This window comes from Lytechinus pictus, chromosome 13 (genome assembly GCF_037042905.1).
Source record: "Lytechinus pictus isolate F3 Inbred chromosome 13, Lp3.0, whole genome shotgun sequence".
Classification (NCBI taxonomy): domain Eukaryota; kingdom Metazoa; phylum Echinodermata; class Echinoidea; order Temnopleuroida; family Toxopneustidae; genus Lytechinus; species Lytechinus pictus.
Genome location: NC_087257.1, coordinates 20,743,184 through 20,765,137, shown reverse-complemented (window position 1 = coordinate 20,765,137; position 21,954 = coordinate 20,743,184). Strand labels below are relative to the sequence as shown.

Below are 21,954 nucleotides of genomic sequence, written 5' to 3'. Positions count from 1 at the left end.
ATAATACATGTACATCGAAAGATCTGAAATAATAAGTTTACAATGATAAGTTAACAACGCGGTTTTATGAATGAATTCACTTTGTGGATAAGCAAATATTGAATCATACAATCGAAAAGACATTGATGTTCTAATATACCATTATTTTATCTGCTTATTTCCCACGGGATATTATCATGCAGTTCTTTCTCCAATGCTTGTTCCCCCCCCCCCCCATTTATTCATCATTTGTAGGTCGATAGAAGGAAGTTTAATGGTATTATTATAGGATGGCTTAGCTTTAGTTAGATCATGTATGTAGAAAGATAAAGACTAATTAGCCCCCACTTATGGGCGGAAATCCCAGGGGGACAGGGGGACGTGTCCCCTCTACTCAAAATAGTAGAGGGTACACAATATCAAATGTCCCCCTACTATTTGTGGTCTTTTATGATGGTAAGAAATAAATCATTCAAAATCGAAATAAAACATGTTTTTAGGACAAAATGACCTTAAATTTGGGGTGATAACCTTTTTTTTTTTTGCTTCTCAAATTATTTTTCGTCGAAATGACCTTAAATTTGGGGTGGTAACCTTTTTTTTTTTTTTGCTTGTCAAACTTCCAGCCCCTTGTCCCCCTACCTTTTGGGAGAGATTTCCAAGTCCGGTTATATGGTTCATTTTTAAGTTGAAAATAGACTTCCCGAACCAATCATTGATTTTACCATGTTAAACTATCATAAACATGGCTGGTATATAGGCAAAACAAATTTGGTATCATTTTTTCGGTCTCTGAGAGTAACGGATTTGGACTCGGTTTCCCCGCTGACCGGAATTGGTGTGACGAGGCCTTTAAATTGTATAAATACACTAAAATGCACCTTGAACAAGCCTAAGATTTGGTGTCTTGTGTGTCAAATAGTACTGTCATTCAGCATATTAAAAAAGAACAAAGATATCGTGGTGATTTTTGTGCCTTCAATCTTATTTTCGATTTTGTAAAACCCTTTAAAACGAAAGTGTGTGTGTGTTAGTGTGTGTGAGAGAGAGTGTGGGTGTTTGTGGGTGAAGAAGAGGGGGAGAGAGGCAGAAAGACAAGGGTGATAATGAGAGGAGGGATGGGGCTGCAGATTGGGTAGGGAGAGACTAGGTCTACAATATGGAATCGTGTAATAATGTTTTTTTTTTTTAACAAAAACACCTAGTTACCAAGAATGCGTATAGCATTTTCATTATTTGAATGCAAGATAATTAAGCGCATTGTCGATTAAGGACTTCCCACATTTAAATGAAATCCATGTTATTTTCACCAAATTTTGCAAATAGTTACTTAAGAACCTGACTATTCCAAATATGCAAAAATTAATATGCTTTCATGTGCTTGTTTTTTTTTTGCTATCGAGCTTCAAATTTCACCGAATTGGAAGTTCTTAAAATTACAAAACATCTAAACAATTTTTTGAAATTTCTATAATAATTTTGAGAAGTACAATAAATGGTGCACTTTATTCAAAACACATGTCGTTCCACTAAAATTTGCAAAGTTGTAGAGAAAAGTATATACTTAATAAGCGTAAGCGTTAAAAAGAATAGGGGTCCGTGATTGTGATTGCTTTCAAACTATATCAGCACTTTTGTTTATAGAGCAAATGTGCTTTTTTTAAACAACAAAAATGCGCCAAATGCTTTGTATCAAATTTAATGTGAAGAAAAACCTCAAACCACACTACCATTTATTCAAACTCGAGGTCAATATTCATCATACATTGCAGCACTTCAGAGTTAAGTATTCTGAAAATGCAGAGGTATTACAAAAAATTGGTCCATTGAATTTTTTCGGCTAATTAGGTTCATAAAATAGCACATCGGATCTGCAGTTGGAATGCATATAATGGGGAAATTCAGCTAATAACTTGTACAACTTCAACTTCAACTTCAACTTCAGCTGAGTAATGACCAGTTCATCCAATGTGACGTCCAATGCGCAAAGTGTGAAAATATGCGCAAATCATGATGCCCACAAACATTCAATTCATTCTAATTCAATTCATTTATTTCTATATCAAAATTGTACAATATGAAAACATGATGAAAATACAAACAAGAATTAATTAAAAATGATAGAATACAAAAAAATACCAGTATCAATAGCTACAAAAATACAAAAAACAACAACCAAAGAAGCAGAACATAATGTTACCTGCATATGGAGGGATTGCCAAAAAGCCAAAGACGCTTATCGAGGGCAATCCCAGAATAAGAGTAAAAAATACATTTATATCATGAGATACAGGGAGTGCGAGACAGACAGGCAGAAATTTAAGAGAAGGGGATTGGAAAGAAAAGGGAGAGAGATAGGAAAAAGATGAGAATAGAAAATTGATATGAAAAAAGAAGAGTACGAAGAAGAACATAACTATGGAACGTTCTTAAATGCCTTGCTCACGGGCATAGGTGCCACTGCCGTGGATCGAACCCCGGACTTTCCATGTACAGTCAGGTGCCTTAGACCACTCGGCCGCGGCATCTCCAATGGTGGCAGTAGCCCAAACTATCGAGGCGCCCTCTTAAGCTCTGGGTATATGCAGTAGATCTTTTTTTGGTGCCAAGCGCGTCAAATTTCGTTTGTTAAAAAGGTACTTTAAAAACATTCATGAAAAATAAGAATGATATTAAGAGGGTCGAATCTTTACTACCAGTGGATAGGATATAAATCTGACATTCCATTTCTGCCAGAAAAGGGTATCCTTGACAGACTCAATTCAAAATTATATCGGCATTTATATGAAGGCATCTCCTGACGGGATCAGTATGAAAAATAATAAACGGGGAAATCATGGATGAGGGGAGAGGAGAGGGAGAGAAAAGAAGATAAAGGAAGAAAGTAAGGAAAGAGAGAGAGAGAGAGAGAGAGAGAGAGGGGGGGGGGGATGAGGTGATAAAGGGAGAATGAACTTTTTAGTCTGTTTTTCTCCGGTTTTGTCTACATTACAATGAAATCACTCTGATATGAAATTGAATTGCGTATTGTCACCAACAGGTCAAACAACTTTCGTTTCGCTCGACTGAGATTTTTTTTTAAACTATAAAATCAGAAATCTCATTTAATTTTGACAATCTAGGTTAATCTCAATTTTTGTGGTTATAATTACGGTAACTGCAGATAATTTTATTTGTATCTACTATACTGCTTTCTTCTGCAAAATGGACGCATGTTTCCATTAGATATTTGAACACATATTCAACCTTCTTACATATATCTCTCAACAACTTGCCAATGTAAAGATACGTTTATAATTTATGAAGGCATTAATCGTTTATCTCTTCACTTTTAAACTCAGTATTCACATTTCAAAGCAATAATTGCTATTGATAATGAGCCTCTTTAGTGTAGGCTTACGTGACTGTATCTACCGCTTGAAATTTCCAATTAGCTGTTGTTAGTATTATCATTGAATGAAATTTGGTCTTATTATGGAGATACTCAATTATCGTACTGTAAAAACTCTGGTGTGAAAACTGACACCAATTGGTGTCCCTACGGGACCACACCCTAGGGTGTTAAAATTACATCCTGGAGTTGTACACCAAAAAATGAACACCGGAGTAAAATGACCGATGTACACTAACCAACATCATGACTCTTGCTGTACTGGTTGGCAATTTATTTTTGTTATAATGAGAAGATACTTCGAACTTTTATAAGCGAGAAATGTGGAACTTTCGACCAGCGCTTTATAAATACAAGGGGACGGGGTTTGTATCGTCAGTTTAATACTATGAAAACACGATCTACACACCTGCCTGTTCGTGTTACTCAAATGTTTTGGTTATTTCATAAATCGGATTATTTGAATTACGTGAATCAGAGACTCACAGAAACGGACAAATTTTGACAAATATAAAAGTGCATGTCCCACTAAAAGAGTTACTTCATGCAGAAATAAGTTGTTTTCTAACTAGTTTACAATAGCATGAATAGTATAAGGAATTTTAAGGACCGCAGATCAAAATCCAGTAAGAGCACTTAACACCACCGTAGGTGTCAAAATATTTAAACGCTGTTGAGGAAGAGGTGTTTAACCATTAAACCGCAACGTTTTTGTTTAGTTTTTAACAGGACACAGGAGTCGTTTTCGGGTGAATCATGATAATTTGAAATCGTTCGCAATGTTAACTGAAGGCATATACATAATTATTTTCATACATGTATAACTGTATATAAAAAAAAACATTTAAGGACGTTCCACAGTTATGTTTGTGCGCATTATGATCTGCGCATAGTTTACACTCTGCGCGCTGACGTCACAATGCTCTCTTAATTCGCGCGATTACAAATAGTACTCTAGTTAGCGATTACAAAATATTGTAAACTATTTCGGTTATATTTTGCCGTTGTCAATCCGAAATGGATTAAAAATCGACGAATTCGCGCGCATTTAAAGTTAATCCAAACAAAATTACAAAATACTCAAACTATCTACCAATGAAAAGGCTTACAGTTTGTCACATGACCACGCCGCGGCGCTCATCAAGCTTCTGTCGACTTTTTGTACCGTACCGTACCTTACCGCACAACATACTGTGCAAGTGAGCTGTTGAATCTAGGCATACCAGGATCAGGATGGCCGAACTGGAGTACATTTCATAGGCGGATCCAGCTTTTGGCGAAGGGGGGGGCGCACTACCGAGCGGCGCACTATTTTTGCACTTCACCGGCGCCATAAAAGAAAATGTTGAAAAAGGGGTAAAGTCTGACCCTGTCAAATGCTCTTTTCAAAATGTAGGATTTCCAGTCATGCCATTTTGCATGACCACACGCAGATAATATTTCCGGGGGGGGCAAGACTCGAAAATTTGGTGCACATCTCACATTTGCACATTTTTCATAGTTTTCATGAAATGTTAAGGGAAAAAAAATGTTTTTTCACAACAGCAGATCGCGAATGTGTCCCCCCCCCCTTCCCCCTTGCTGCGTACGACCATTCCCTGAAGTCCACTTCATATCTCAATATAACAGAAAATATACATCAATTTAAACATATAATCTTTCTAAAACATATATAGAGAGATTGAAAAACTAATTAAAGAAAGAAACAAGCAAAAAGTACCACAAAATTATGCATGTTATGTGCGATTTCAAAATCTCGTGTATTAACCCTTTTATTGCGATGAGGCCAATACTTTTGTATATTAATAGAGATACAAGTTTTTTTTTATTATATGAATATATATATACACAGGGGCGTCGATCCTTTTTTAAGATTTGGGGGGCAAAATCATGACTCAACTTTCCAAAAGGCGCTCGATATCACACAAAACAAACAAACTCACACAAACACACACACACATATGCATATATATTTATATGACTCATGAGATAGAAATACATATCTCACCAACAAATTAATGCGAGCGCGAAGCGCGAGCTGAAATTTTTTAGTATACTGACCTGAAAACAGGAAAAAGGTGCCTGTTTAGGACTGTTAATTTGTAGTAACTCATGAGGAGGATACATATCTCACTACACAGATAATGCGAGTGCCGAGGGCGAGCTGAAATTTCTTTATATTCTGACCAGAAAGCTTGATATTCTATGCATTTTTGGTACCAATGATTAAGATGGGTATCTAAAAAAACAATAGATGCGAGCGCGAAGCGCGAGCTTAAAATTTTGATATTTCGATCTGAAAAAATGACAGTTTAATGGACGTTTGTAATAAAGAACAAGATTATATCCAGCAAAAGATTATTGCAAATCGAAGCGGGAGTTCTTTTGACGTTTAGTCCTGAAAAAGGGACATTCTATTCACCTATTTAATCATGAAATGTATGGGGTTTTGCTACAGAAATGATGCGAGCGCGAAGCGCGAGCTGAAAATTTTTATATTCCAATCTGAGAAGCGGATAATTTAACCACGATTTTAAATAAAGAACGAGTTGTGTAGCTCAATCTCAATATACGACTGGTTGCGTAATTATACACTCCCGGTACTAGCAACGGGTTTTAGCAAAGTTTTGGGCTAAAATATCGAATCATCTTCATAAAACACTATATAGAAGCTGTCTTAAACTAAAGGCCATAGAGGTGGCACAATGTGGAATGTGTAAAGAAGAAAAGTGACTGACCTTCTTTTTATTAAAGCATTGGAAAATAAGATCAAAATTAAAGGATTTGCTTTACGCTTTTGTATGATTCTGGGATTTTTTATATATATATAAATATATATCTGTCATTCTGTGGGCAACTGCCCCGCCCCAGTCCACTCTGTAAGGGCATGCAATAAGCTTTGTTATGACCATTCAACAATAAAATGTATACTCAGCTAGGTGCCGCTGATCATTCTTGACCGGCGCCGATCTAGATTTGGTTGGCAATAGGCCCTTCTTCATTAATTTACCGGCGCCTATTTATTGGAACCAGGGGACTCTGATTATTCTTGACCGGCGCCGATTTAGAACAAGTAGTGCTGATTATTTTTACCGACGTCACGTAAGATTCAGGCAGCGGCAATTCATAATGGACTGGCGCCTATTTAGAACCAGGAGGCGCCGATTATTCTTGACTGGCGCCGATTTTTAACCAGGTGGTGCTGATTATTCTTGTCCGCGGCGCCGATTTAGATTTAGGTGGAGCTGATTATTCTTGATCGGCGCCGGTTAAGACTCAGGCAGCGCCGATTTATAACCAGATGGCACTAATTATTCTTGACCAGCCCCGATTTAGATATAGGTGGCGCTGATTATCCTTGATCGGCGCCGGTTACGAACTCAGGCAGCGCCGATTTTTCTTAACCGGCACCGATTTATAACCAGATGGCGCCGTTTATTCTTGCCCGGCGCCGATTTATATTTAGGTGGAGCTGATTATTCTTGATCAGCGCCGGTTAAAAACTCAGGCAGCGTCGATTTTTCTGTACCGGCGCCGATTTATAACCAGATGGCGCCGATTATTTTTATCTGGTGCCGACTTAGATTTAGCTAGGTGGCGCAGATTATCCTTGATCGGCGCCGGTTAAGACTCTGGCAGTGCCGATTTTTCTCGACTGGCGCCGATTTATAACCAAATGGCGCTAATTATTCTTGTCCGGCGCCGATTTAGATTAAGGTGGCGCTGATTATTCTTGATTGGCGCCAGTTATATGCAGGCAGCGCACTGCTGATTATTTTTAACCGGCGAAGTTGTTGGGAAAAGGGTAGTTAAAAGAAAAGATAAGGAAGATGATATGATTGTGCTTTGCTGGGGGATAGTCTTTCCTTACTGTTGCTAATGTTATATCAGTGTATAATTTTTTAAGCGGCGCCTTTTCTTTTCTTTCCTTTATTTTTATTTTTTCAAGCAGCGCCTTTTCTTTCTTTTACTTTTCTTTTATTTTTTTTTGAGCGGCGCCTTCGGCGCCGCTCAAATATTAGGGGGGGCGCGCGCCCCCTGCGCCACCCCCCTGGATCCGCCACTGCATTTTACAAGATTTCGGGGAGGAAATCATTCAGATTTTGAAAGGTATGTGTTTATTGAATTGTACAGATCAAAGCTGAGGAAGAATGGGCTAATGACTGCAATTTGCAACTGTGATTGATTGAGATTGAAAGTACGTTTCAATTGACGCTGTAACTTTCGCGAACGAGATCTACGTGTACGTGTGAGTTGAACGTGAGATTAACACAACTGTCCGTCGCATGATGACGAGATCTAGTGGTCTAGTGTGTGTGAAGGGTTGGACCAAAAGTCAAGCACATCATAAAATTCAATATTTTGCAGTACTATGTTTACCTACCATCTGTTGCTATATACTCTGAATATTATTTTGTTGCAAAAACACGGCATAAAGCTAACAGTAATAACGAAAATCGCAGCGAGATCGAGACCCTACTAGCTCTCCTCAACCTCGGCTTTGTTGCCTCCAATCCAGTTCCAAACGCAGGTTGTGGACTGAAGAGGTCTATATCTGCGCCGGCCCGAACGCTGCAGACGTTCGAGCGTTCGGGCTGTCGCAGTTAATTCTGGGCAAGAATTTCGCATGCAATTAAGTTACAGTAGGCCTGAGACCAATTAGGTGCCAGTGTGAGTGTACCTCGACATTTCGTGCAGGCTCCACTTCACTACCTCTACATTACGCTCCACCTACCCGAACTTCGAGACCGTGAACTCTATCAGATATTCCAAATTACAAAGGTGGGATTTTATGGGGGAAAAATATAAAATTCATGCAACATCACGATGTTTAAAAACAAAAATAATATTCTTACTTTACACCAAGTTTCACTTCTTTTCCATGCTTCTATCAGTCTCAAAATTGGTGATTTAGAGCCAACATGAAGTTCCTCACACATATAAATAATTCGCTGCCGTATCGCATGAGATGAGCTACCGGGTCCGGTCCGAGCTCGGACCCTCGCGCGCGCATGCGATGTTTTGAAATCGGCAGCGGATTATTTATACGTGTGAGGAACTTCATGTTGGCTCTAAATCACCAATTTTGAGACTGATAGAAGCATGGAAAAGAAGTGAAACTTGGTGTAAAGTAAGAATATTAGTTTTAATTGTTTTTAAAGATCGTGATGTTGCATGAATTTTATATTTTCCCCCCATAAAATCCCACCTTTGTCACTCGGAATATCAGATAGAGTTTACGGTCTCAAAGTTTGGGTAGGTGGAGCGTAGTGTAGCGGTAGTGAAGTGGAGTGGAGCCTGCACAAACTTAATTGGGCCTTACGGCTGTGAATATTGTTATTGTTAGTGACCGGCCAAGTAGTCTAGATCTAGACTATACTTAAAATCTAGGAGATGGGTCTAGATCTAAATGTAAAAGATCTAAAACTAAAAGCTAATGTAAGTACAGGAACCATAGCCTTTACACATAATGTGGAAATTGATTAATTGCTAATTAATGCAAATTAAAATCACCAAACAATGCTTTTTTTTAACTGTAGGTCTAAGTCCAACTTGACTCTAAATCTGGTAGAGCTAAGTACAGTGATCATAATTTGTGCATAGAATTTGGAAATTCATTAATTTGGCTAATTTATGCATAAGTAGGCCTGCACAGTTTTCCTTTATTGTGCCTTGAACTTTTAGCAGGTGACACGTGTGTTCTGTTAACACTCCATTAAGCGTTTAACCGCCGACCGTGCCTGCAGGCACGCTTCCGTGAAATGGAAGCATGTCTTCATGTGACACATTATAAACAGAGTAAAAAACACCTAAGATCTTAGAAATTGGTATCAATAGAAAGTATCTAGAGTAAATTCCTGTTATTTTGATATTTAATTTGATGATTTTTATAAAGTATTTGTTTATCTTTTATGTTAACTAAAAACCAGTAAAATTTTGGATCAAAATGACGTAATAATGTACACAAAATGCATACAGATAGGCAGGTCCAGTATAAATGCAATTTAGTATTTATGTTGAGTGTGTTACCGTAGCAACGATTATTGATATAATAAAAACAAGAATTCCAATGATAAGAGTAATTCGTATTATTACTTATTTGTTGATTTACAGGATGTCTAATTAAAAAGGAAAAAAAAAGCAACTGGCCGACCCCGCCCACCGCCCCTAAAATAGGATTTTTCCAATTTTGGGGCCCTTTTTTTGCGTGCCGATATTATCTTCATAACTCCAGTTAGAATCAATGGTATTTGTGATTTTGGTTTACATAAAGCTGACAATAAGGCCAATCTTATTAGTAGAATCACAAGCTCACAAATTTACATCTTTATCACTAAATTGCATATTCTTTTAAAAATACAAAAATTTTAAAAATTATTATCTGTTTATTTGGTTACCATAGCAATACACTGAATGAGTTTTCCTTCCAAGAAGATTCTGCTAGGATCGAAGGCTCAGGCCCCTTTTTGACTCAGGTTATTTATTTATTTTTACGAAGAATGCATGATTTTGCCTTTTGAAGTACTGGATCTCATGATATCATGTGACTACTTATGTTTTATACTTTCGACATGACAGGAGCATTTCTTCTCAGAAAATGAAGGATTCATTGAATACAGATTCAAGAATATGAGGCCGAATGGCAAACAGGGTAAGAAGAGGAAGCATGCCAAATCAGATGATCACAAACAAGAAGATGTGATAGTGGATGAGGAATTACTTCAAGATGAAGAATTACAAGAAAAGGTGTGAGAAATGTCAATCTTGTTACAGTGTTGATTCCTGCAAAATAATATGTGAAATAAGATGGGTGGCTGACTGAAAGACTTGTCTGAGTTTAAATAAACAAAAGATAATTCAAGATATTCTTAAAGCACAAATATAGTTTTGGTAAGGAAAAAGTAGAAAAATAAAACTTGCTCTATATTTGAAAAGACATCAAAAGTATTTTCGAACAGCTTTCACGCTTTGAACCGAAGTCAGATTAATGATTTTACAATAATTACACCTTGCAAACTGTACATGTAGTTATTATATGTATATATTTGTTCGAAAGCCCTCCGAACAATTAAAAAATAAGTCAAATAAATTATTAAAATGTAAAAAAAGAGATTCAAAGCAAATTATTATTGGTCAATGATATGCCTTGATAATCATCATTCTTTCATTCTCAAGTTTGTTTCATCAATCTGAGTGACAATGCACATTTGGAAAGCTCTAATAGGTGATTTCATGCAGTTAACATTTAACGAAATTATATTGACAAATGTTGTGAAATCTATTTCTCATGTCGATATTGGCATGGTTTCTGTCATTTTGATGATGTAATTGCCATGTCGATGGCATCCCTAGTACGCATGCACATCTGTGTAATGTATGAAATGCAGAATAGCTCAAAATACGAGATCAAGGGGGCACCAAATTAAAGGCACGTTTAGAAGTAATACAAAGAGTATGTCCAAGGCAATAAAAGTGCCTTACATGTACATGCAGGTTATTTTGATGGTTGAAATAATACAGTAACTTCTGTCTTTCAGGTTAACTGAAAGAAGCACACAGTTCCCACTGCAGCAAATAAGGGGAAAATTATCAAATTTTTCAAAGACACTGCTGCTTATTGTCAAATGATGCTAAAGAAGAGGACAGACATGACCATTACAGACTTCATCACCACCTTTCCAAGGATACAAGAGATGCCAGAACTTGTAAGTTAACCAAAACTTTCATGACGACTTATTTAGAGGCCTATTTGATCACCTTTTCTTCTGCTAATTGGCAACACTTGTATTTTTACTTTAATGCTCAACGTGTTAAACAAAACATTTGCTTATAATATATCCACTAAGACTTAAATATGTTTAAAATTGTTATGATTGCCAATTTGTACTGAAAGAACACAGATTCTCACTATGTCTGATTGTTGTCAGTTTAAGGATTTTGATGCTCAGTTCCCTTATTTTTGGCCCATCTAAGTGAGCTATTGTGACCGCTGTTTGTCCGTTGTGCCTACACTGTTTACATTTTAATCTTCTCAAGAACCCCTGGGCGGATGTCGAGCAAACTTGGTGACGATCATCTTTAGGGGGTTTATTCATATGGAGCATGTGCCCCCCCCCCCCCCCCAATTGGAGAAAGTGGGTAAACTTTAAAAATCTTCTCCAGACCCAAAGCAGTACAGTCATGATCTGTTGAATGTAGATACCTTTATAAATGGAGAATATAAGTTGTTTATGTCAAGACCTAGGATGGTCACCTTGGGCTCCTAAAGGGGATGAAAGATTGGAAAAAGGGTCAATTTGGGAAATCATATTTTCATATTGAATTTCTTTAGAACCAGATATCAGATTTCAACCAAACATGTAGATCGTCCTTACGTGGTAAGGACCTGAAGTTGTTCGTATATGGCATGTGGCAACGTGCCAGGGGTGGTGGAGGGGGGGGGGGGTCAATTAATTCTTCAGGTACCCAAAAGCTCTACAAACAAGATATGTTGTATAATTACCTTTATGGAAGAATAAGTTTTTCATGACAATATCTAGGCAAGCTACTTGGGCCCCTGTAGGTGTAAAAGAAAATAAATGGGGCCGGGGGGGGGGGGGTCTGGTAAATCAGATTGTTATCATCTTCAAGACCAAACGTGATGAGGATCATCCATAGGGGTAGGGACTTAAAGTTATTCATGTGGAGCAGGGTAATATTTACTTGATAGCGTTAAAGATAAAGAATATATGTTGTAATTTTAATGTAAATGACAAAATGCATGCACTTTTCTCACCAAGAGAGGAAATTGTACTAGGCTTTCCCGTTAATGTTAGAGTTTTTCCCATTTTCTCCAGGTGTAAATAGGGCTTTTATTCCAATCATATTTAGGGTAGATCCAAAGTTTCTCAAATCATGCATGTTAAAGGAGAATTAAACCTTGTAGCAAGTTAGCTTGTGTGAAAGTAGAAAAATCAAAGAATGAAATCAACGAAAGTTTGAGTAAGATTTGGCAAGTAATAAGAAAGTTATGAGCATTTGAATGTCAAGATCACTAATGCTATGGAGACATTGCCATTGGCAATGCGACCAATATCTGTGATGTCACAGACGTACAACTCTCCCCTTTGGACACTGAAAATATACCCCAAAATATCTTATTTTGCTCATTCTTATGATATGACAAACAAATCATCCATGATATAATGCTGTGAAACCTCTGTACTTGTCCTCTCATAAAAGAACACCTCATCTTGCAATAGACTCTATAAAAGAGAGAATTTAAGTGAAATAAGTATTAAAGTAATAATAATGATATAGGGTATTTATATTGCTCACATATCCACCTTGTTAGGTGCTCAAAGCGCTCCTATATTACCCGGCTAAGCTAGGCGTTCATAGCGCACACAGCTGGGGGGAGTTCTAAGTCTGTGACATCACAGATCTCGGTCGCATTGCCAATGGGAGGATCTACATGGCATTAGTGATCTCAATATTCAGATACTCATAACTTTCTAATTATTCATTCAATCTGGCTCAAACTTTCAACAATACGTTTCTTTGATTTTTCACTTTGATATGAATTCAACTGGTTTCTAGGGTTTCTTTCTCCTTTAATTATCCTTATGTGGGTTATGTCCATGTTTCATGAACTAGGCAAAATGTATGCATTGAATCATGGACCCAATGTTCTATTATTACAATCATGAATGTTAGGTTTACAAAAATATACTGTTTGGTTTTACAGATCAACATGGACTTTGAAACAGAACATGGGCACCTTTCTGACAATTTTATTTCAAAGTGGGAGTCGTTCTACCGAGACCGTATCATAAAATTAGGTTTGAGCGGGTATCCAGCGGTAAAAGAATCAATTCAACAGTTTTGAGGAAGGAGACAACAGTGAGTAAAGTTTTTATTTTTAAGGACTCCAGGCTGAAATTCAAATGATTTGAAAAAGTAGAGTAAAATATAAATCCATTCGGAAGGTATTTGCGGTACAACAATGTAAGAGTTGGAAACGCCACATTCCGAGCTGAACTGCGCAGCTCGTCGTCAGGAGAACAAATGAAGATAAGAGGAAGATACAACAACTTATGTACATGTATGATGCTAGGTTTAGGCTGAAAAAAAAGAAATTGAAAACAATAGTAAGAATAGAGTTGAGGTGAAAGAAGGAGGATGTGGCAGTGGAAGTAAGTAGGTTCGTGCATAGGAAAGAGGGGGAAACATCAAAGGGATTACTTCCATGAATATAAGAACAATGGGAACTGAAGGGGATATAAAAGGTGCATAGAGCATAGAGGAGATCAAAGAAAGCGCCTTGGCATATATTGTTATATAAAAGAGTTTAGTACATCAAAGATATACCTTCAAGTCTTATAGAGTAAAATATAACAAGCGCAACACTAAAGATGTCATCAAAATCGGATGAAAAAGTAACAAAGTCACTTTTTTTTTTTGGTGGGGGGGCATTTTTTTTCTTCAATAAAATGGTTTCATGCATATTCAATGAGCAAGCTGATGATATCACACCTCAACTTTTTATTTTGTATTTTAGTATGTGAAATAATTATTCAAATTTTCTGCTCCAGACATAATAAACTAGGATGACTGACTCCTGATGGAATGTTTATGATCATTGTTGTTACTGAGTTATGTCCATATAAGGGATAGATTTTTTATACACATATGATGTGTTGTACTTGTTAAATTTTACTCTACTTTCCAAATTATCAGATTTTCAGCCTAGATTCCCCCTTTATTTCTGATTTATATTTATTGTCAGTTTGGTTGTGCAAAGAAAATTTGTTTGCTGCTTTATCTAGGTGACAGCAGACAAAACATATTAAAAGTTATCCGTTTTCAAATACTTAAGTGGCACTCTCCATGATTATTAAAAAGATGTTCAGAGATCTAATGATCCAAACAACAGTTGTCTCCACACTTTTTTTGTCTTGCCTGAACAAAGTTTGGCCGAGACCTTGTAATCTCTCTCTCTCTCTCTCTATCACACATGAAATTGTGATGAAAGGATGGTACAATATATGCATTGCATTACAATGAGGAGATGATGCAATGTACATGTATGTACATCATTGCATCAAAGTGAGCAGATAAGATATAATCTTACCTACTATCATTACATGACAATAAGGGAGTGTGCCAAAGTTAATTAAACATATTAAATTATAATATCATAATATTTATCTTTTACAGGAGACCTGTGTGGTTTAACTGCACTGTTGCTGATGTTACATAAGCCACTGACAAAGACCAAGAACCCCACCTCGAGTTCAAGAGCATCGCCGAGTTTGGAGCACTTCATCCAGTACAGACCTGTAAGAAGTCAATTAGTGAATATGCGAATTTTGGGTTCCCTACCAGACATCAATTTATCCTTAACTTCCTGTCCCACAATGCTTCTCTTTTGGTGTGTGTTTCTTGCTATTTTCACAAATTTTTTTCCCTATCTTTTTTTTTCTGTCTGTCCCTCTTCATTGGGTTTTTCTCCACCCGGCCCAATTAGTCTATGTTAGTTTTTTTCTTTTGTTCCCGGGCTTTGTGCCACCTCTTTATGAATCTTCCTCTACATTGGTTAATGCCTCTCCCCTTGACTTTTCACTATGAAAACTTTTCTATTTTTCTGTGTATCCTATGTATTAAGAATTGTGTGATCGTTAAAAAGAAATTAATTGTAGTATTTATTCATCCAACAACAATATCAACTTCATGTATAATAACAAATGCAAAAATATGAACAAAGAAAAATTATAATATGATTACAAATTGCAGAGCCAGAACTTGAAAGAGGCCATAGAAATATAATGCAGTGGTGTATGTTATCCTGAAGATGCATTCCAATATCTTATGTAATGCAAATTCCAGCTGTGCAGGCATGTTTACATGCAGTCATTAATCTCTCCTTCACTGGCAAAACCTCATTGTTGGCTTATAAATATTGTTGGCTGTTTATGGATCATGGCAGCCTCCCAATGCTTCATTCATGGGGTTGTTTCAAATATACTACAGGTTTACATCATGTAAATTTTTTCCTCCCTGTTTGAATACGAGAGTAATTAGGTTCTACATTTGTTTGAATATGATATTGTTGGGGCCTATGCTTTTAAAATTTGTAGCTCATGTTGTCAATGCTCAACTATCACTTCTTTCTGCTTCTTTGCCAGATTGGGACAGATGTTCAAGCGACAGCAGCTGGGAAGTCTGCTGAGTTTCGGCAGCCCTATATTCTAGCCCTTGGACACAGACGCAAGCCACTACAATCTTGCGGATCGAACTACTTCTTCAGTTTTCAGCCAATATTCATGAAATTTGGCACATACATTGGTCTGCTTGTGAGGATGTGCAGACACATTTTTCACAAAAGTAACTAGAAAACAAGGTGATATCTAGTTTGATATTACATCGCTGAGAGTGATTTATTATTCATGAGTCATAAGCTAAAGAATCAAGCAGAATTTACAGGGTCTTGCATTAAGACATAGAGACAAATTTAACCCTAAATAGACTGGGGAGGAGGAGGGTGAAAGGCCCCCCCCCTTGAATTTTTTTTTGCCATAAATCTGTCGATAAATCTCATGCAACTTTTGAGACCAAATTTGGGACGCCTGGGTATGCAGTCCGAAATTATGCATAATTATGTAGGTGCATGTCAGTCCCAAAATTGCTCAAAATGCAAATTCTGTTTGTAGCCAAAATTCATACTGTTCTCTTTACTTTTACTGATTAAAATCAATTAATTTCATGTTGTTTAAGATCATAAAATTATTGTCAACAATTTCCATCCAAAAAAAGTTGAAAACAAAGAAATACATATGAAATTTCAAAAACAATTAAATACTTAAAACACTTTGATACTGATTATTTTTTGATGTGCATTTGGTCAGAATCTCACGGGGAGTCTCTAAAAAGATTAGCGGTACAAGGGCCTTATAATTTAAAACAGTCAAATTCTAATTTCATGCATAAATTAGGATAATTAATAACAAATTAATTTGAATAATTTTGGAACAATCAAATAGTATACAGTTTTGTAGATTAAGTCATGGGTGACGTGCATGACTAATTTCGATTGCGTGATCAACAAAGCCGAGATTGGGGGGGGGGGCCTTAAGGGCATTTAACCCCCCCCCCAAAAAAAAAAGTCTTTCCATCCTCCAAAATACTCCAGTCTGATTAAGGTTAAACTTTCATTTTCATATTTATTTTGCTCTTTTTGTCTCACCTGGACAAAGTTCAGCAGAGACTTAATCACGGTCCCTGTTGGTCTGTTATTCTGTTACGACAATCTGAAAGTTTTTGTTTAACTTGCTCTCATTTCTTTATTTCTGCAATTTATGAATTTGAGTACACATGACTATAATTAATTATGCCATGAAATTATTTACTATGACACTGATTAGCGCTGAAACAAAACTTGCATTGTAAACTCTTTCAATATTATACATTGCCTGGTCACTTATCCCTTCCTTATTATATATGATATAACTTATTCTGTGTATTTTTATGAATTCATATCAAATCACAGCACTTAATATCATAATTATACCCCCGCCAAATGAAGTTTGAAGGGGGTATATAGTAATCAGCGTATGGTCGGGCGGGCGATCCGTTGCAAACCTTGTGGATCAAACTACTTCCTTATTTTTCAACCAATACTTATGAAATTTGGCACATACATTGTTCTTGGTGTGAGGATGTGCAAGACACATTTTTCACATGTGTCGAAAACTGCGTTGTCATGGTAACGTCATGTAATGTCATAAAATTTGGTTAAAAATCTTGTGGATCGAACTTCTTCCTCAGTTTTCAACCAATACTCATGAAATTTGGCACATACATTGGTCTTGATGTGAGGATGTTCAGGACACATTTTCATCATGTTTCGGAAACTGTGTTGCCACGGTAACGGCATGTTATGTCAGAAAATTTGGTAAAAATCTTGCGGATCGAACTACTTCCTCAGTTTTCAACCAATACTCATGAAATTTGGCACATACATTGGTCTTGGTGTGAGGATGTGCAAGACACATTTTTCACATGTGTCGAAAACTGTGTTGCCATGGTAAGGGCATGTTATGTCATAAAATTTGGTAAAAAATCTTGTGGATCGAACTACTTCCTCAGTTTTCAACCAATTTGGCACAAACATTTGTCTTGATGTGAGGATGTGCAAGACACATTTTTTACGAGTCGAAAATCGTGTTGTCATGGTAACAGCATGTTATTGATGGGGCGGGGGTATTAATCACCTTCGGTGATATTTCTGGTTCACCTTATAATTGTACAGAATATTTAATGTTTCTACTTTCATTATATTGATTGTACAATGGTCTTCATAATCATATTACACTCTGATGTGTATTGTTGCAATGTAAATAATTATTTGAAAGCACTGAATTTTGAATGTTAACTGAAATGTGTATTGTTGCAATGTAAATAATGCTTTGAAAGCATTGAATTTTGAATGTTAACTGATGAAATGTTATGAAAATAAAGCTGTAAAAGCACCCATTTCTTAATTTCATATTGTGTACTGTTTTTTAGATTGTGAAAGTGTTAATCTAGAAAGGGATTTATAGTTAATTCATAACTGATTAGTTTTTAATCTAATTTGATTATGATTGATGTAATCTTCCTGAAGATTAAAAATGAGTAATCCAAGAAAAGTTTACTTTTTAATCTGAAGGGATTTGTCCCTCAGGACAATCTGAGCTGGATTAAAAAGTTAATCTATTTGATTACAATTATAATCGCTCGAATTTAGAGAGTGGATGAACAGGTGATTAATTAGCTGCGGGTATGAGCTGATTTTTGTCATCTTCTGCACTTTAACTGCAGATCTGATGCATTATTTCATGAAGCTAAAAAATGAAATTATTCCATGGACCATTCAAAAAATATTCTCTACAATTTCAAAATACAGTACTTTACTCTGCAGTGCTGCCAAGAATCACGAATATTACCCCGAGTTTGAATAAATGGTAGAGTGGTTTTGATTTTTTTCTTCACATAGATACAAAGAATTTGGCGCATTTTTGGTGTTTTAAAAAGCACATCTGCTCTAATAAAAATGCTGATAGTTTAAATACAAGCACATGAACCCCAATTTTTTAATGTTTGTACCTCTTAGGTATACCTTCCTCTACAACTATGCAAATTTTGGTGTAAATGACATGGATTTTGAATAAAGTGCAGCATTTATTGTACGTTTGTAGTGTGTTACTGAAATTTTTACATTTTTTAGATTGGGATTTTGTTAACTTTTACGCCATTTTTAAGAACTAACAGTGCTGTTAAACTTAAAATTGCAAACAAATAGTACTGTAAATAGATTCTCCATTCTAACGATACAATCATTAACTCTCTTGCGAAATTTGATGACTTTTTAATGTATTTTGACTGAGTAATAGAGGTTTAAACTCATTGTAGTAATCTTGGGCGGTCTAAAAATGCCAAATTCTTGTGAATGCGCGATTCTTAAGAACATCAATTTGGGTGAACTTTGAAACTCTATAGCAAAAAATCAAGCACATGGACCTATGTTATTTTTTGCATATTTCGAATATTAAGGTTCTAAAGTATGTATGTGCAAAGTTTGGTGAAAATGACATGGATTTCACTTTGAATGTGGAACGTCCTTAAGGTGCAATCGAAATAAATATTCCTGTAAATACTTTAATGTAGGCCAATACTTAAACATGTGTTTATGTTATACCATCCACATCTAAGAGGACACTAATTGTTATAATAACGTAAAAATGAAATCGAACAGAGACAGACGTGTATTTTCAGGTTATTTACCATATCCAAAAAAGGACTTCAAAAGTGATACTCTTCTTTTTCTATGTGTCTCTAGAATGTTATGGAACCCATCATACCTTTCTTTCTTCAAAATGAATATCTTGAAAATGTATACAAAAATCATGCGCAATGATGTGAAATGACTTTATCCAGCAGTCCGGGACTTATTGAAATTTAAGATAAACACAAACAAATTACAATGAAGAGTGTGTGTTGTGCACGAAATTGAAATACCATAGTTCAAAGAATTCTGGTTAAAAAGTGCAAATAAAAACATTTGTTGTAAAACAGCGAGATATTTTTTCATGGTTTCCGTTCATGCTGGCATAATGCAGTGATACAAAGTGCAACTCACCCTTAAAAACCATATACGTTCCTGAAAATGTACCCCAATATTTCTTTCTCTCGTTCTCTTTCCTTTTTCTTTCTTTGATTAGTAATCTTTTCCCACTCTGTCTCCGTGTGTCTTTCTGTCTCTCTATCTGTCTTCCCTCAAGTTATATGTCTTCCCACCCCTCATTTCTGCCTCTGTCTCTGCCATCTATAATAAGGTCTCTCTTTTTCTTTCTCTCCTCCTTCTCCCGTTCTATTTTTCTCTGTCTTTCTATCCCCATCCCTTCCCAATTTTTCCTCTCTTTCTCTTTTGTCTCTCGCCCCCCCCCCTCTCTCTTCTATCCACGTTCTCTCTCTCTCCCCCGGTTTATCTTCTTATTTGTATCTCTTCCTCGACCAATAACACCCAAACCCTGATCGATCACCATACAGAATCATACTCATGATAATACCTGTTCTCGGAGCATTGAATGGGACATTAATTTTCCCCTTCGGGCACCTTTGCGATAAATAGCCCCGTAAATCGGTGCTCGTTAACTCCATAACTCTACTTCCAGATACAAGGAAAGAAATATATTCTCTTTATTATCCTTCGCAGTCATCATAACTCGAACACGAATCCATTATCTTTCAACAGACAATCCAAATCACCAACAAAAGTCATTACACTTCTCTGCCCTTCATAAATAGTCGCGGAGTGTAAACTTCACCTCTTATTCCTTTCATCTTACTCGATGAGCTATATGGATAGGTAGGCGACGTGATCAGGTGTGTAAATTCATATTGGTTTTGGCGTGCTCGAATGTCGTTCGGAGAATGAAGAGTGGTCCGTGAATGTCGTCTGGAGATCATCGATACATTTATTACTATACTTTCGAAATGTTTCATTGACAGTGACTTATTATTTTCAACAAAGAAGAGAAGAGAAATTGGGGAACTTTGGAAAAACGGTGAGATTATCTGCGAACAAATTATTTTTTACATTACATTTATGAAGAAGGTTGAAAGTTTAAGAACATCATGTCTATATTGCGTTATTTGCATTGTGTCGCAGAGGCAGCCTTTGTACCAAATGAACTTTGCTCATTGGCCTTATTAGGTCTATGGTCAATACTAGGCTCCGTAACACGAAATAAACAATCAACTGCAAAATACGCAATCATCCGATCAAGTTCCTTGTTGCTTGCGCATTTTATCCAGAATACTGACTTGAAACAGCAGGGTAACAGGCGGGGTAACAGGTCAGCATTTCTTCTTGTTCCGTATGTTCCCCCAAGATAGTTATGTGTCGTCTTTAGCTTCTCTTTATCTGGTCATTCCGGAACTCTTGATAGCGTGAAAGAGTTTAGGTGAAGGGGAGGGGGCATATTCATGACAATGTCGTAGTGTTAACGGCGAAGGGGAGGGGAGGTAGGCCTACAATAGTTACTATCTCTGAGTATATGGTTGGTCCTATTCCTATAGACATACGAACTTACATTTGATCGGTGCGTGCGGCGCTACAACAAGAAAACACATAGTGCGGGGGTATGTAGCCTTGGCAATACCCCCCCCCCCCTAATAAAAGAAATGAAATAAAATGCAGAACGGAGTGTGTTACTCGTAAATGTCAACGCGAACCTCATCCGCCTCTTGCCTGGACTATGAGCGATCGCTGCCAGGAAGCATGAGTTTTACGAGGGAACGCAGCGAGCGACAATAATGATATTAATTCTGTACTGAACAGATTGTAAGTTTTATCTATATAAGAATGATGATTGAGAGTAGTTTTGACGTTGGATTATGAATTCTGAACAATTACGATTCGCCAGACAGTTTAGACCGTCGTGTATACTATATCCATTTTGAATTTCACATAATCGCCCCCTTTTTATTGGGGGGGGGGGATGGGTGGGGGCATCCCCGTATAGCATCCTTACCGTACAAAATGTCAGAAGACGTTTATATTTCAGGACTTGTCCTGGGACCTAGTCATATTCCACCATATTCATTTTTATATACACCAATACTTTTCATGTACTGCAAAATAATGTCAAAACTTGTTATTGTTACTTGAAGCCTCGGGTTATAAGCAAACACCGAATGATAGAAAACAGAAAGGGACTGATTTTGTTTGTATGTGGCTGTCATTGTCAAGATCAATATGTCTAGACAAACATCTTTCATCACAGCACGTCAGAATGTTTATACACCATTCCATGTCAGTTGTAAAAGCTCTTAAGCTGCTGATGGCGTAGCGACAATATAGAGGGGGCGCACGCGAGCCCATTCCTCTTTTTTTCAGAAGGAGGGGATGGGGTGGTGTTTCTTGTTTTCTTTTACATTGGGATGATATTGGATTACAGTCCAATGACGATTAAATGTCTTGCCAACCCAAGCAACACGTTCGTTTAAATTATATAGAAACTGAGAGAAGAAAATAAAGACATATCATGACCATTTATTAA

The 21,954-nt window shown here is 36.7% G+C and overlaps 1 long non-coding RNA gene across 1 annotated transcript; it reads left to right on the top strand.

The window, feature by feature from the left end:
- The first annotated feature begins 7,438 nt into the window (after nucleotides 1-7,438).
- On the top strand, nucleotides 7,439-17,890 carry LOC129271900 (uncharacterized). Its single transcript, XR_010295497.1, has 6 exons — nucleotides 7,439-7,480; nucleotides 9,950-10,117; nucleotides 10,909-11,076; nucleotides 13,098-13,252; nucleotides 14,570-14,691; nucleotides 15,538-17,890. It is a non-coding gene; the product is annotated as an uncharacterized LOC129271900 (long non-coding RNA).
- The last annotated feature ends 4,064 nt before the right edge of the window (nucleotides 17,891-21,954 follow it).